This window comes from Tenrec ecaudatus, chromosome 2, assembly GCF_050624435.1.
Source record: "Tenrec ecaudatus isolate mTenEca1 chromosome 2, mTenEca1.hap1, whole genome shotgun sequence".
NCBI classification, from domain to species: Eukaryota; Metazoa; Chordata; class Mammalia; order Afrosoricida; family Tenrecidae; genus Tenrec; species Tenrec ecaudatus.
The window spans coordinates 228,065,331-228,079,454 of record NC_134531.1 but is presented as its reverse complement, the minus strand read 5'-3'; the positions used below and the strand labels follow the sequence as shown (position 1 = coordinate 228,079,454).

The window sequence follows — 14,124 nt, the reverse complement described above, 5'->3', positions numbered from 1 at the left end:
AACAATTAAGTTTATTGAGACTTGCCTTGGTACAGACGCTGGGGTTTGCCCATGGAGCTCGTAATGCACAAAGCGTGGCCATTCGCCAATTCTTTTTTTTTTTCATGTATTGAAAAAGTTTACATTTAGCATTAGCCAGCTGGACTCATTTTAGATGATTCCAATTTTGTTAGCAACATCTAAAGCATCTTAGGAGCCAGTGGAACCTATGCCTTCTCATTAAGTCTTTCCAGGTATTGACCTTGACTACGTCAATGTCCTAGAGCAGCGTTTCTCAACCTGTGGGTCTCGACCCCTTTGGGGGTTGAACAACCCTTTCACAGGGGACGCCCGATTCATAACAGTAGCCAAATGACGGTTAAGAAGTAGTGACAAAAATAACTTTATGGTTGGGGGTCACCACAACATGAGGAACTGTATTGAAGGGTCACAGTATTAGGAAGGTGGAAAACCACTGTCCTAGAGCTTCTTCACAGCCTGTTTGATCTGGTGCTTGTCGGCCTTGATGTCCACGTCCACAGTGAACACAGTGTGCTATTATCGTCGATTTTCCTCATAGTGCACTCTGTGGTTTGGGGAACTTGTGATGGAATAGTGGTCCAGCTTGTTTCTCTTGGGGCCTCTCTTCTGAGGGTAGTTGGACTGTCTTCTTAGCCTCAGGGTCTTGGCCTGCTGGAAGGAAGGTGGGTGACTGGAAGCCTTTCAGCAGTGTTCTTGGCCTTTAGCGCCTTTGTTTTGGCTTCCATTTGGGGAGAGGCATCTTCATTTTCTTTTGGCACCATCTTTTCCCCAATTCTTTAACAGTGAAGCCAGAAATTTGACAGGCAAGTGGATGTTGAAAAGGAGTTTGTCATCTGTCATCTTCACATGGCCCATGGTCACTGTTAGACACAGCACCTGCTTCACCTGGAACTTGATTCACCTCGTCAACTTTGGCCACCATGTTCTCATTGTGGGTCACCAGGGAAGGGAATTTGTCAGCCTCATTCCTGCCAGACCCCAGAATTAGAGGCATTTAGTTGACTAGGGACGCAGAGGCCAAAAGGCATCTTTCTTTGTAGCCATTTTTTTTGACCAACTTTTGATTCTTGTTGAGCTTCTTCAGTGCCTTGATGTCCAAGTGAGGGATATTGATGGCCTTGGCTCACACCACAGTCCTACTGGTCCCCAAGGACACACTCAGAGAACTTGGCCTGGGGTGGGGCTAGGGGTTGGGCTTAAGCCTCACTGTGCCGAGAAGCGTTTGTCCTTCTGTGGATCATAGTTCTTCCAGCTGATCCGAAGCTCCATCATCTCCAAACCTTCCTGCACTTGTGCTGGTTCCCAGGCAGGACTTCCCACACTGCCTCATCGAGGGTGTTGCTAGAGACTGCTACTCACGGCTCCTAGTGCTGCAGAAATGGGAAAAGCAAACAAAAAATCTCAATGTAGCTTCACGAACCTCGCACATCTCACCCGTTTTTCTATCTCTTGGAAAAGTCTAAAGTTCTGGTCAATTTTAGATTCAAACAATTTATTATTTACCTAGACAATGGAAGAAGGATTAGCAAAGCTGCCAATTCTTTGAGATCCTTGGCCCCAAGTGACAAAAGGATTACATCAAAACAAAGGGTTTGTAAATGCAATGCAAGCAAGTCGGGGGTATCCCATTGTGGAGTCAATCCTAGGCTGCTTTTTATTGCCTGCAGCAACAGTCTGAAGAGGGCAGCACAGAAAGCCTCAAAGATCCTAGCTCCTGACAACCTCCTAGAGGAAATGTTGTCAGGTGCCATTCCAGTGGATTCTAACTCATAGTGACCCACGCACAACAGAACAAACACTGCCTGGTCCTGTGCCATCCACACAATTGTTCCTGCGCCCAAGCCAGTTGTTGCAGCCACTGACCCAATCCATCTCATCAAGAGCCTTCCTCATTTTCTCTGCTTTTCTGCTTTATCAAGCATGATGTCCTTCTCCAGGAACTGGTCTCTCCTGACAATATGCTCACAGTATGTGAGACAAACTCTTGCCATCTTTGTCTCTAAGGAGCATTCTGGCTAAATGTCTTCCAAGACAGATGTTTGTTCCTTTGGCAGTCCCTGGCACTTTGAATCTTCTTTGCCAACACCATAGTTCCACTGCATCATTTTTTCTTCAGTCTTCTTTATTCAGTGTACAATTTCACATGCGTACGAGGTGATTGAAACACCATGGCTTGGGTCAAGCTTACATTAGCCTTCAAAGTCCTTGCTTTTCAATATTTTAAAGAGGTTGTATGCAGCAGCTTTATCCCATGTAATGTGTCCCTTGATCTCTTGACTGCTACTTCCATAAGCACTGAATGTGGAGCCAAGCAAGATTAAATCCTTGACAGCTGCAAACATTGATCCTTTTATCATGATGCTACCTATTGGTCCATTGATGACGATTATGGTTTTATCCTGAGTTGTGATTCATACTGAAGGCTGCAAGCCTTGATCTTCATCAGCAAGTGCTTCAAGTTCTCCTCACTTTCACCAGCATATTGCAGAATGTTAATAAGCTTTCCTCCAATTCTGGTGCCACATTCTTCTTCATATAATTCAGCTTCTCTGATGATTTGCTCAGCATATACAGATTGATTAATGTGAGAGGATACATCTCTGACACCCACCTTTCCTGATGTTAAATTATGCGGTGCGCCCTTGTTCTGTTTGCACAGCTGCTGTTGATCCATGTACAAGTTCTGCATGAGCATGAAGTGTTCTGGAATTCCCATTCTTCTCAAGGTTATCCATAGTTTGTTATGATCCACACAGTAGAATATCTTTGGATAGTCAGTAAAACACAAGTAAACATCCTTCTGGATTCTCTGATTTCAGCCAAGATCCATTTGACGTCAGCAATGACATCTCTTGTTTCATGTCCTCCTGAATCTGGTCTGAACCGCTGGCAGCTTTTTGTCTTTGTACTGCTCCCAACATTGTTGGATGATCTCCCACAACGTTTTAGTTGCATGTGATGTTAATGATATTGTTTTATAATGTGGGCATTCTTTTGGGTCATCTTTCTTAGGAATGGGTACAAACATGGATCTCTTCTGGTCAACTGGTCAAGTATCGATCTTCCAAATTTTGTGGCAAAGAGGAGTGAGTGCTTCCAGTTCTTCATCAGCTTGCTGAAACATTTCAATTGGTATTCCATCAATTCCTGGAATACTGTTTTTGGTTAATGTTTTCAATTTCTCTTAGACTTCTACTTTTAGTACTTTTGGTTCTTGCTCATATGCTACATCCTAAATGGTGGGATATGGCTAGTTCTTTCTGGTACAGTGACTCTGCATTCTTTCCATCTTCTTTTGATGGTTCTTCCATCCTTAAATGTTTTGCACATAGAATCTTTCAATATTGTGACTCAAGGCATGAATATTTTCTTGAATTCTTTAAGAGATGCTAAGCATGTTCTTATGATTTTCAAACTCTAGGTCTTTGCACATTTCATTATAATATTTGACATTTTCTTTTTGAGGTGCCCTTGAAATTTTCTATTCAGCTCTCTGACTTTATACTTTCATTCATTGCATTAGCTACGCTATGATCAGGAGCATGTTTCAGTCTCTTCTGACATCCATGCTGAGTTTTTATTTCTTTCCTGCCCTTTTAATTATCTCTTGTTCATATGTGATGCTCTTTTTAAAAATTATTTTTATAAATCATTGTCTTGGGGGCTCTTACAGCTCTTATAATAATCCATACATTAATTGTATTAAGCACATTTGTACATATGTTGCCATCATCATTTTCAAAATATTTTCTTTCTGTTTGAGCCCTTTTTTCCCCCTCCTCCCCACCCTTCTACCCTCATGACCCCTTAATAAATTATAAATTATTACTTTCATATTTTATACTGTCTGCTGTCTCTCCTTTCCCCCTACCCTCATGGTATAGTTACTCCCATTACTGCTCCTGAGAGGATTATCTGCCCTGGATTCCATGTGTCTGGAGCTCTTATCTGTACCAGTGTACATGCTCCAGTCTAGCTGGATTTGTGAGGTAGAATTGGGGTCGTGAAAGTGGTGGTGGGGGTGGGTGGGAGGAATATTGTGTGTTTTGTCAATCATATGCTGCACCCTATTGCTACTCATCCTTTTGGCTAAGATCATGTATAGCCTACTGCACCGTAGCTGGCTCGTCCCTTCCTTGTGACCTTTCTGTGAGGGGATGTCCATTTGTCCACAGATGGGCTTTGGGTCTCCACTCCCACTCCCCCAGTTCACATTGATATGATTGATTGTTTTGGGTCTTCTGATGTCTGATACCTGATCCCGTCGATACCTTGTGATCACACAGGCTGGTGCACTTCTTCCCTGTGGGCTTTGTTGCTTCCCTGCCAGATGTCTGCTTGTTTAACTTCAAGCCTTTAGGACCCCAGATGCTATATCTTCTAATAGCCAGGTACCATAAGCTTTCTTCACCACATTTGCTTATGCACCCATTTTGTCTTTAGTGATTATGTTGGGAAGGTGAGCATCATGGAATGCCAGTTTAATAGAACAAAGTATTCTTGCATTGACAGAGTACTTGACTAGAGACTCAATGTCCATCTGCTACACAGGGACAGTTCTTACCTGTCCTACAGGGTCACTATGAATTGACATTGACTTGATGGCAGGGAGTTTGGTTTTGGTTTATAACACTACAAAGAATATCTGCACCCTAAATTGTAGTTGAGACATAACTTTTAACTGTCATATAGTCAATCCTTATTAAAGGTTTGATTATATGTGGGAGAGGGAGGGGATAAGAGGAGCTAATAACAAAGGGCTCAAGAAGGAAGATAAAGGCAGAACTGATCACAATGATCTACATATAATCCCCTCCCTGGGGGATGGACAAGAGAAAAGTGGGTGACAACAAATGTACAAATGAGTCTGATAAATTACATTTGGTCTCATGCCAGATTCTTACAATAGACACTAAGAGGACCAGCCAAGTGTAATGGACTGTTGTCTCTTTTCTAGACCTATTTTGTTATGGATGTCAATCATTTCATTTTTCTATTTCACATAGGGAAAATCAATCTCATCATTCAACCATTATGCTTTTACTTTATGGTCTATATGAATCTTATCATCTTTTTGTTTGCCTCTTTACCTGCTGGAAACATTGAGCCAAATATGTAGCACACCTCCACTGAACTGCAGTGAATTGACTTATATGGAAAAGCTCTTCTACCCACATCTTTGTGACTCACACCACATGCTGAGCTGGTGGCCACGGTAGTTGTTAGATGCCATTGAGTCCGTTGAGATCCATGGCAACCCTGTACAATGGAGTGAAACACTGCCTAGACTTGGGCCATCCTCACAATTGTTGTGCTTGAGCCTATTGTTGTCACCACGGTGTCGATTTAATTTCTGATCTGGCAACATCTATGTGCATAGTTACCATTTGTATTGTTGGAAAAGGGTGTTTGCATTAAAAAATAGCTGGTTTTGTAAAATTCTAACATGTGATCTTCAGCTCTGTTTCTATCACCAAGGCCGTATTTTCCAACTACTGTTTCTTCCTCTTCTGCTATGTCTCACACACGCTACCCTTTTCAGTTAGGGTCTATGATTCTTAGCAATGGTTATACCGAACTCAGACAATTTTTATGATTTAGAGGTTTATTATGGACATTAATAAGTTATAATTCAGTTGAGAAGTTCTCAGGCTACAGTTGCTCAGTCAGGACATATTACAAAGTTTTGTAAGTTTGCTCATAAACACCCAAAGAGCATGCCTCTCCGCTATAAGCCTTAATCCAGACACCCAGCTGAGCTTTGGGTGAACAAACCCAGCTGCCCAAATCAAGTGACCAGAGCACCTACTCCACAAGCCAGCCGACTGCTCCCAAACACTCAGCTTTACTAGCTCTGTGGGCTGGGAAGGCCACCACTCTGTCTCATGCTTGGCTTCACCCCTGCCAGTCCTCTGCTGTCGTCTCCTGAATGACAGCGGTCCACTGCCCAGGGACTTCAGGGTCCAGAAGACGTGCTCTACTTCTGGCTCTTGCTGGTAGTGAGATCCCCCTGACTGCTTCTACGATGATGGCTCACTTTATACCCAGCAGGGTGGCCCTCACTCACTGCTGAATCACATAGTACACCAGTATCTTCCCTCATCAGGGACATGAGAGATATTTGGTGGGAATAACAAGGACTATGACTAGAAATGCCATATTAAATAACTCACTAACTTGCATCTTCCCAATTTTCATATTCCAATCACCAAGAATTATCAGTTCATCTTGACTACTTATTTTTTCAATTTCTACATAGCAAAGTTGGTGGAATTTTTCAATCCATCACTAGCGTTTTAGTGTTTGATGTGTACATCTGAATAACAGTTGTAATAATTGATGTTCTTTGTAAGTGTATAGATTTTTTCATATCACAGACCGTCTTGTACATCAAGCGAGGTGACCTGTAGCCTGAATGCCAAACCCATTCTCTTATCCCTGGCAGGTCCTGTTCTTCTGCCCCTTGATCAAGGCCACCCCACCTCTCAGCTTTGCGTAATAGCCCCATGCCCCTGGCATGCTTTAATACAGCCTCACGTTCTGAACCTAGCAAAGTGTGGCCCTACCCTTTGAGAGCCAGAAGACCACAGCTCCACCATTTTAACCCGAGAAGACCCTGCTTTTCTTGCTACTTCCAACGATTTTGCTGACCTCAGAGCTGCTCCAGGATGGTCCTTTCTTGAGACCAACAATGCAGCTCCTTTGGCTTGTATTCTTTCTGGAGAATTCGAAGAGGCAGGCAGCATTCTTTCTTTTGTCCTTTCTCTGTCCCCTTTACCTTAAGCAGATGGAGTTTCTGCTGTGGCAGCTGGTTAGATCTACCAGTCACAAGCTTAAGCTCTTTACAAAAAAAATGTGTAGCTGCAACATTCTCCAATAAAATAATGATATCTCTAACATGAACCACAGGGACATAAATAACCCATATATATATATATATATATATATATATATATATATATATATATACACATATACATACACACATATTTTGAACTCACACTTAATTGTACTCTCAATCTAAGGATAGCTAGTGCCTATGACATACATGTCCCTGCTCAATACTTGCCCTCATGAAGAGAGCCCTGAAGATATGAGTGCTATAGCAAATGGTGAAAAAGCAGATGATGCCCACCTATCCAAAAGACTAGCTTCTGGGTCTTAAATGCTTGTCTTCACACAAGCAGCCATCTAAGTGAGGCATCAACTAAGCCCATATGGAAGAAGAGCGCCAGCCTGTGTGAGCCAAAGACTGTAAACTGTAAATTCTAAGACCAGCAAAGTGAATGGTATTAAATCTTAAATTCTGAACACGCAGTTTGCAGAAGATTATGGATGACAGTGAAGTCCAGAACCTATTTTCAGAGCCCCATGCGGATGAAAGCTCAAGTGAACTCCCCGGGACAATGGACTAGGGACGGGAACGGCCTTGTTAGCAGATGGAGTGCTTTGTGGGAGGACTCACTGTAGTTACAGATAGGTTAAAATGTGATAACCTAGTCATTTGATCTCTCTTTTGATCCATTGTATATTTTTTCCAGTTTTTAATATTTTCTGCTTTCCTTTCAGTGGAGGTTTCCCCCTGTTTTATTGTGTCATTGTTGTTGTTTTAACATTTTGTATATGTTAATGTATGAAATCCAGGAGAGGTAAATCTGTGGTAGTCTGGGTAGACTAGAGAAACAAATCCATAGAAACACGTGTATGAGTTTTTAAACTTTTTAAGACTGTTTTATTAGCATATAATGCACATATCATTCAGTGCAATTATTTAAATATATTAATGAGTTCTAAGTTTTATAAAAAGGGTAAATTATACATTAAGAAAGCATTCCAATCCAGTCCAAGCCCATAAGTCCGATATTAGCCTATATATCTGATACCAATCTAGAAAGTCCTCTTCAGACTCATAAAACACATGCAATGATGCCGAATGCAGGATGATCACAGGCCAGTGGGTAGAAAGTCATTGGATTCAGTGGCGGTGTAAGCATGTCAGTGCTGGCAGGGGTCTCTACATGGCTTCTCTGGCTCCAGAGATCTGGTTGCATAAAGGTAGGTCCATGTGTGACTTCTCCAGCTCAGGGCATTCCATGTGTCTGTCAACTGCAATGTGTTTGTCTCCCAGGGAGTCAGCTGAGAGAGAGATATCACGTTCAAGGAGGAAAAACAGGAATTCCCAGAATCCTTAGGGGAAGGCCATGCCCACACAGGCCTCACTGGCTATATCCTGATTGACAGTCTAGACTCCACTCTTTCACTCTTAATCCTCAAATTGACAAATGATAATCTATAGAGATAGCTATAGGTCTGCCACAAAGATAAACCAAGACCAGGCCCTAGAGAAGGAAAAGGACAGGTTTATTCAGCGCTTCCTGGCGGGAGGCAGGGACTTCAGGAGGGAGTCTGTGAAGTCTCCAGGCCTGGAGGCAGTGAGGAGCAGAGAGGGAGAGAGACGGGAGTACTGAACTCGCAGAGACGGGAGTCCTGAACTGCTCATCTGTGCTGGAGAGCCAGTTTTAGGAGAGGAGGGTGAAACAATAAAGGGAGTGTTTAGAAACCTCAGGTGGGCAAAAAAGGAGGAAGCAGGAAGGACTTGCAGCTGCGGGGAGGCTCTAAGCTGCCTCCACCCAACTTCAAGGGCAGCAGTTTAAAACTAGCAGCCGCTCCTAGGAAGAAAGAGGAGGCTGTCTACTCCCAGACAGAGTTCCAGTCGTGGAAACCCACAGTGGCAGTTCTCTCCTGCCTGGAGGGTCACTAGGCACTGGAATCAATCTGAGGGCAATGAGGGAGATTGAAATGTATGATATGTGGATTATGTGCTAATCAAACTGTTAGAAATAAACAAAGGTATTGAACAGCTAAACATTTTTGCTGTTGTTGTTGCCACTTACTTGGTGAACGTTCTTGGGTACATGTCCTTAGTTTATACCAGGGGGGGTCAAAGGCAATTAAAACGCGGGCCATTCGGTGCAACAGGCGAGATTCAGGCGGGCCACATCATGTTTACAAATTTTGTGAAATTTATATTTTGAATTGAGGTTTCAGGAATATGGAGAGGATAATTAAAACCCTATGTAATTGCTTTTATTTAAACATTTATTTAATGTATTTATAAAACTAAAATTATTCTTTTTTACCCGAAACTTGCCAGCGCTTTCCTACTACTAGTTTTCCAATTTCTGGATTCAAAGACTGAGAACAGACGATCTTCATTATGGCAGATAGATGTTTATCAGTTTATCTTGATCTGTATGATGCTTTAATTTTATGGACGAAAATAGTTGCCCACTCAATGGCTTCCCTCTAAAAATGTGAACTAGCTTTGCTGCTAGGTATGATTCAACACAGCACAACCCAGAGTGCTCTTTCTAACCTTTCTCTCCTGGGATCTGTTTACATGATGTGACACTGAGAGTGGCAGACATATCGCTTCCAAATGTCACCAGAACTGAGTCAGCGCGCTTGTGCACGTCCACAACCCCCAGGAAAGGCAGTGGGCCACGTGCATGCTCGTCTTCAGTAGTTAACGAGGGAATTGTGTGGACGGTATTGCCCCATCTCCCCTAAGTGCTATTTCTTCAAAGCACTTTTTTCTTATTTTCATTTTATTTCAGAGCATCGCAGGCCACAAAAAATTACCTCAGGGCTGTCAGTTCGACACCCCTGGTTTATACAATGGGATTTTCCAAACATTAAGTTTTGTTAAAGTTCATTTTGAACAGTTCGCTTGAAGGTCATCGCTTTCTTCTCAGCTTTCAATGAGAGCACTGGGGAGTGACCATGTGGAGTAACCCTTGAAGATCTGGGTTAGGAATCTCATCAGCCAGATATCCAAATTCTTCCCTTACTAGGTAAACCCACACCAAATATTTTAGAATTGTTCAGACAAGTTCCTTGCCACTGCATAATATACATGTCCTTTCCTCACATATTGTCCAATCACATATTCATAATTTTCTTTTAACGTTTCACTAGAAGCACATTTAACATGCACATTTCTAGCAACATTCTGTGGCTGGTGCCATATGTATTCTCTCTAGACACGCTCCTCACTTCCTTCTAAGCTATCACGAGAATTATTTTGTTTTCCTTAATTCTGCCAACAGCCTCTTCAGACAATCCAGGCTTTTACTATTAAATAAAACAAAAAAAGAATCTTGGATTTACAATTATTGACTATTTGAAAAAAATAAACAAATCATTATATATCCTTAAACAAAACAACTCCCCCCCAAATCTCACTGCCACCAAGTCATTTCTGATTTATAGCAGCCTTATCAAAACGGAGTAGAACTGTTCCTGAAAATCTTTACAGGATTTGAAAGCTCCATCTTTACTATTAGGCACCATAAACCCTCCTGACTTCTAAACCCACTCGCCAACTCCTGAACTGTATCCACATTGTAAGTATCTGTTAGTGCAGCATCCCACTCTTTTGCTGCCAAATTCTGTCTTAGTTCTCGTGTGCTGTGGCAACAGAAATAACGTAAGTGGATGACTTAGCAAACAGACATTACGTTGCTCACAGTTTAGGAAGCTAGAAATCTGAAGTCAGAGTGTGCCTCTGGGGGAAGGCTTCTCACTCTGTTGGTTCTGGAGGAAGACCCTTGTGTTTTCTACTTCTATTTTCTGGTTTTTAGAGATCTTCTGTGTCTTGCTTGGCCTTCATTTTATTTCATCTCCCTTCTGCTTTAAAGTTTATTGCCTTTTATACTTCAAAAGAGATTAAGATACACTCTACACAAATACTACCTTATGAATATAATAACAACAGCCCACTCACAAATGGGATTATAACCTCAGGCATAGAGGTTAAGATTTACCACATGTATTTTTTTGAGGGGTGTAATTCAATCCTTAATAAGCACCAGAACTTTTTCCCTGAGATTCCTTTGGCTGGATAAGAACTGCCAACCTTTCACGTGGCAGGGAAGTGTGTTAGCCCTTGACATCACCCAGGGATCTTGTTTTTTTTTAAGCTATTTAAAATTCTTTATTGAATGAGATGGGGATATATATATATATATATATATATATATATATATATATATATATATATTTACAGATGACTTCAGGAAAATTACAGGTGTTTGGGCCTTCATCTCAGAGTGCTTTGCTGGTTGGTTTTATTAACGGAGGAAGAAAAATGTATAATTTGTTGCATGAACTAGGAGCACTAAGTATTATACCACCAAATTAAAAAAAATTCAGGCCTTTTAGTGTTACTATATAAATGCCATTAAAACATCCGAGGGAATGAAAGGAGTGTGGTAGATTTTCCCCTTAAGGTTCACTCACTAATTGATTCTTGTAAGAAAGTCCCTAGTTTCTTTTAAGTACTGAGTCCCTGAGCCTACACTTATTTTTGTGGTTGGATTAGTAAATAGGCTTGATGGTTGGAATGGTTATCAGCCACCGTCATTCTCACTTGTACTATTCTTAATGTTTTGGCTATTTTTATAACAATGATTTCTACTAGGATTTTTATTAATGTTGACCATTAGTCTTAGGAGTATAAGTTATATCTATTTATGTAAAATTCAGTTAGTGAAATTATATTTTATCACTGGTATTTGATTTAGGGTTCGATTTAGCGGGTACTCACTCTGGCAGCTCTCCACCAAATGTCACCATCAGGGTGAACGTTATGTCTCATTAGGAACCCTGATGAAGCCAGCGCGTCTCTTCCAGAAGACCTCTTCTTCTGCATCATCATATAGCAATTACAACTTTCTTTATTGTAGTAAAAAAGATATAAACATTTTCTAGTTTACCAATTTTTACATGTATCATTTAGTGACAATGACTATTATATTGATCTTGGTGTACAACTATCACCGGTACCCTGTTCAAAATAATTCCTCCACAATTAACATAAACTCAGTACAAGATAAGCAATAACTCTCTTTTTTCTCTCCCTTCTGTCCTCCCAGCCCTCGTAACCACTAATCCGCTTTGCATTTTATACATTGGCCTATTTTATATATAAGTGGGATCATACTGAGTTACAGTCATTAATATGGCCCTAGCAGCCATAGCCCTTTATGTGATATAATTTGGAACTTCATACGCTGTGGCCAGAGTCCCATTTTGGAGGGCCTTATCTGCTAAGGAACAATCGGATGTAATCAAGACCTGGCCTTAGTAGAGGGTGTGAATTGGGCTACATGCTTTGCTTAATGGGTATCTTGGTTACTGTTGCTTGTAATGGAAGTAAGGAATGATATGCTACAATTGAGAGGAGAAAAACTGCTTCTGGAGTAGCCTGGAAAAAGTCTGATAATTAAGATTAGTAGGAGGCCAGTGCTACTGGAAACATTTGCCAGAACTCTCAGGTCATAGCTGCATAAATAAAATACAGTCCAGTGCTGGGTAATAGATTAGTATATTTGGGTATCATTAAAAAGATGAAGGATTATAAGTTAGTTTGATTACGCAATTGACACTCAGTGTAACTTCCAGCAAATGACCTTTCTCTTCATGGGTCTGGTAAGAAGATGGGGAAGATACTGATAGGATTCCACTGTGTGTAAAACTGTGAGCAGGAGTCCCTGCGATGACATCCTGCTGCATATAAAATGAGCCCTCTGAGATGCAGGGGGTGTGACCGCACCATCAACAAGAGCCTGGAGTGGAGGGCATCCTCTGGGCCAAGCATCTGGCTTACTTCTGCCTCACCTCATTTTGGATGGAATAGTATCCACCATGATGTGAGACATTTCTTCAAACTTTCATGACTTTCTGTGGGGAATATACTCAGAAATGCGGGTGAATATACTCAAGGAAGGAGTGGGGTTGGGGGTGCGGCAAATGGAGCTGCAAAATATTATGGGAGAGTTGGACATTTGGGGCATCAACAATCTCCAGCTCTTTGGGACTGGGCTGGTATTAACTCTTCTAAATAATATTACTGCCACACATACAATAGTTATTCATTTGAAACTAACTTATTTCACACAGCATAATGTGTTCCAGTCTCATCTGTGTTGAGTAAATACCAGGACTTCATTTCTCTTTAGGCCAAGAAATAGTCCATTCCATCATGGAGTAACTTTTGGTAGCTCCAGAAAGTGTATCCTAACAACAGTTCAAAGTGAACTTACTTTTTCTGAAATGAATAAGAAATTTTGTTTAGGAACTAGAAATGAGAAGCACAGAGAATATGTTCAGTAAATATAGGAAAACAGTGCCTTGTTTCAAGACAAGTCTCAAACTTTATTAAAAAATCACAAAGGGGGAAAAATTAGCCAGCAAAGAGACCTGCCTCCAAGTTCACATGATTCCCCTGCCCCCACTTACGGTATAGAATGACTTATAGGCCCTTATTTGGGGTTTCTTTGAGAATTATTATAATGTCTCAGTGTTTTATAGTCTAATATCTTAGACAGTGCAAACAAACACAGATGTAGGACCACACAAGCTAAGAACAGTTAGGCCTAATAGTAGCAAGAAGAGACAGCTCCTAGCCAGGCCAATAAGGGGGCAGAATTGGAGGGGACTCTTCTAACTGGAGAGGCACACTTGGGCCTGTCACAGTGAAGCCACTGGATGTAGCAGTGTCTTGAAGTCATGATGATAATTGGCTCCAAATAAACAAAGAAATATGATCCATGCACCTTGTCTCAGTGGTCACTGAACATGTGGAATGCCTTCAAATCCATAAACAAATGATTTCAAAAAATTTCAAACATCCTTTGGTTCCTGATGGTGTAAGTTTCACTTGCTTTATATAGAAAACCCCATTTCCTGGATAGGCTAGACACATGATTTTTTACTGTGTTTCCCATGAGTTGAATGTCAATAGCATGGTCTTTGGAAGCAGCAATCTGATGGCTTTGGTGCAAAGTCATAACTCTTGATTTCTCCCTGTTTGAGACAGCCCGGGTAGGATGAGTACCTGCCATGCACAGAGGTCAGGTGGTTCGAACCATGCACTTGTAGAAGTTTGATCAGCTGTAGTGACTGATCTGACAGTGTGAGTGTCCTCTTCCAGACTCTTCCCTTAGATTGTAAGTCAGCTGTAATCCCATTTTTGTTGAAAATAAAGCCCATTGCCTTTGAGTGGATGCAGATCCTGTGTAGCCTTACATATAGGATAGA

General features: G+C 41.4%; 1 pseudogene; it reads right to left on the bottom strand.

Annotated features, from left to right (window-relative positions):
• Nucleotides 1-762: 762 nt before the first annotated feature.
• LOC142440542 (large ribosomal subunit protein uL1-like) lies at nucleotides 763-9,237 on the bottom strand (annotated as a pseudogene).
• Nucleotides 9,238-14,124: the final 4,887 nt, after the last annotated feature.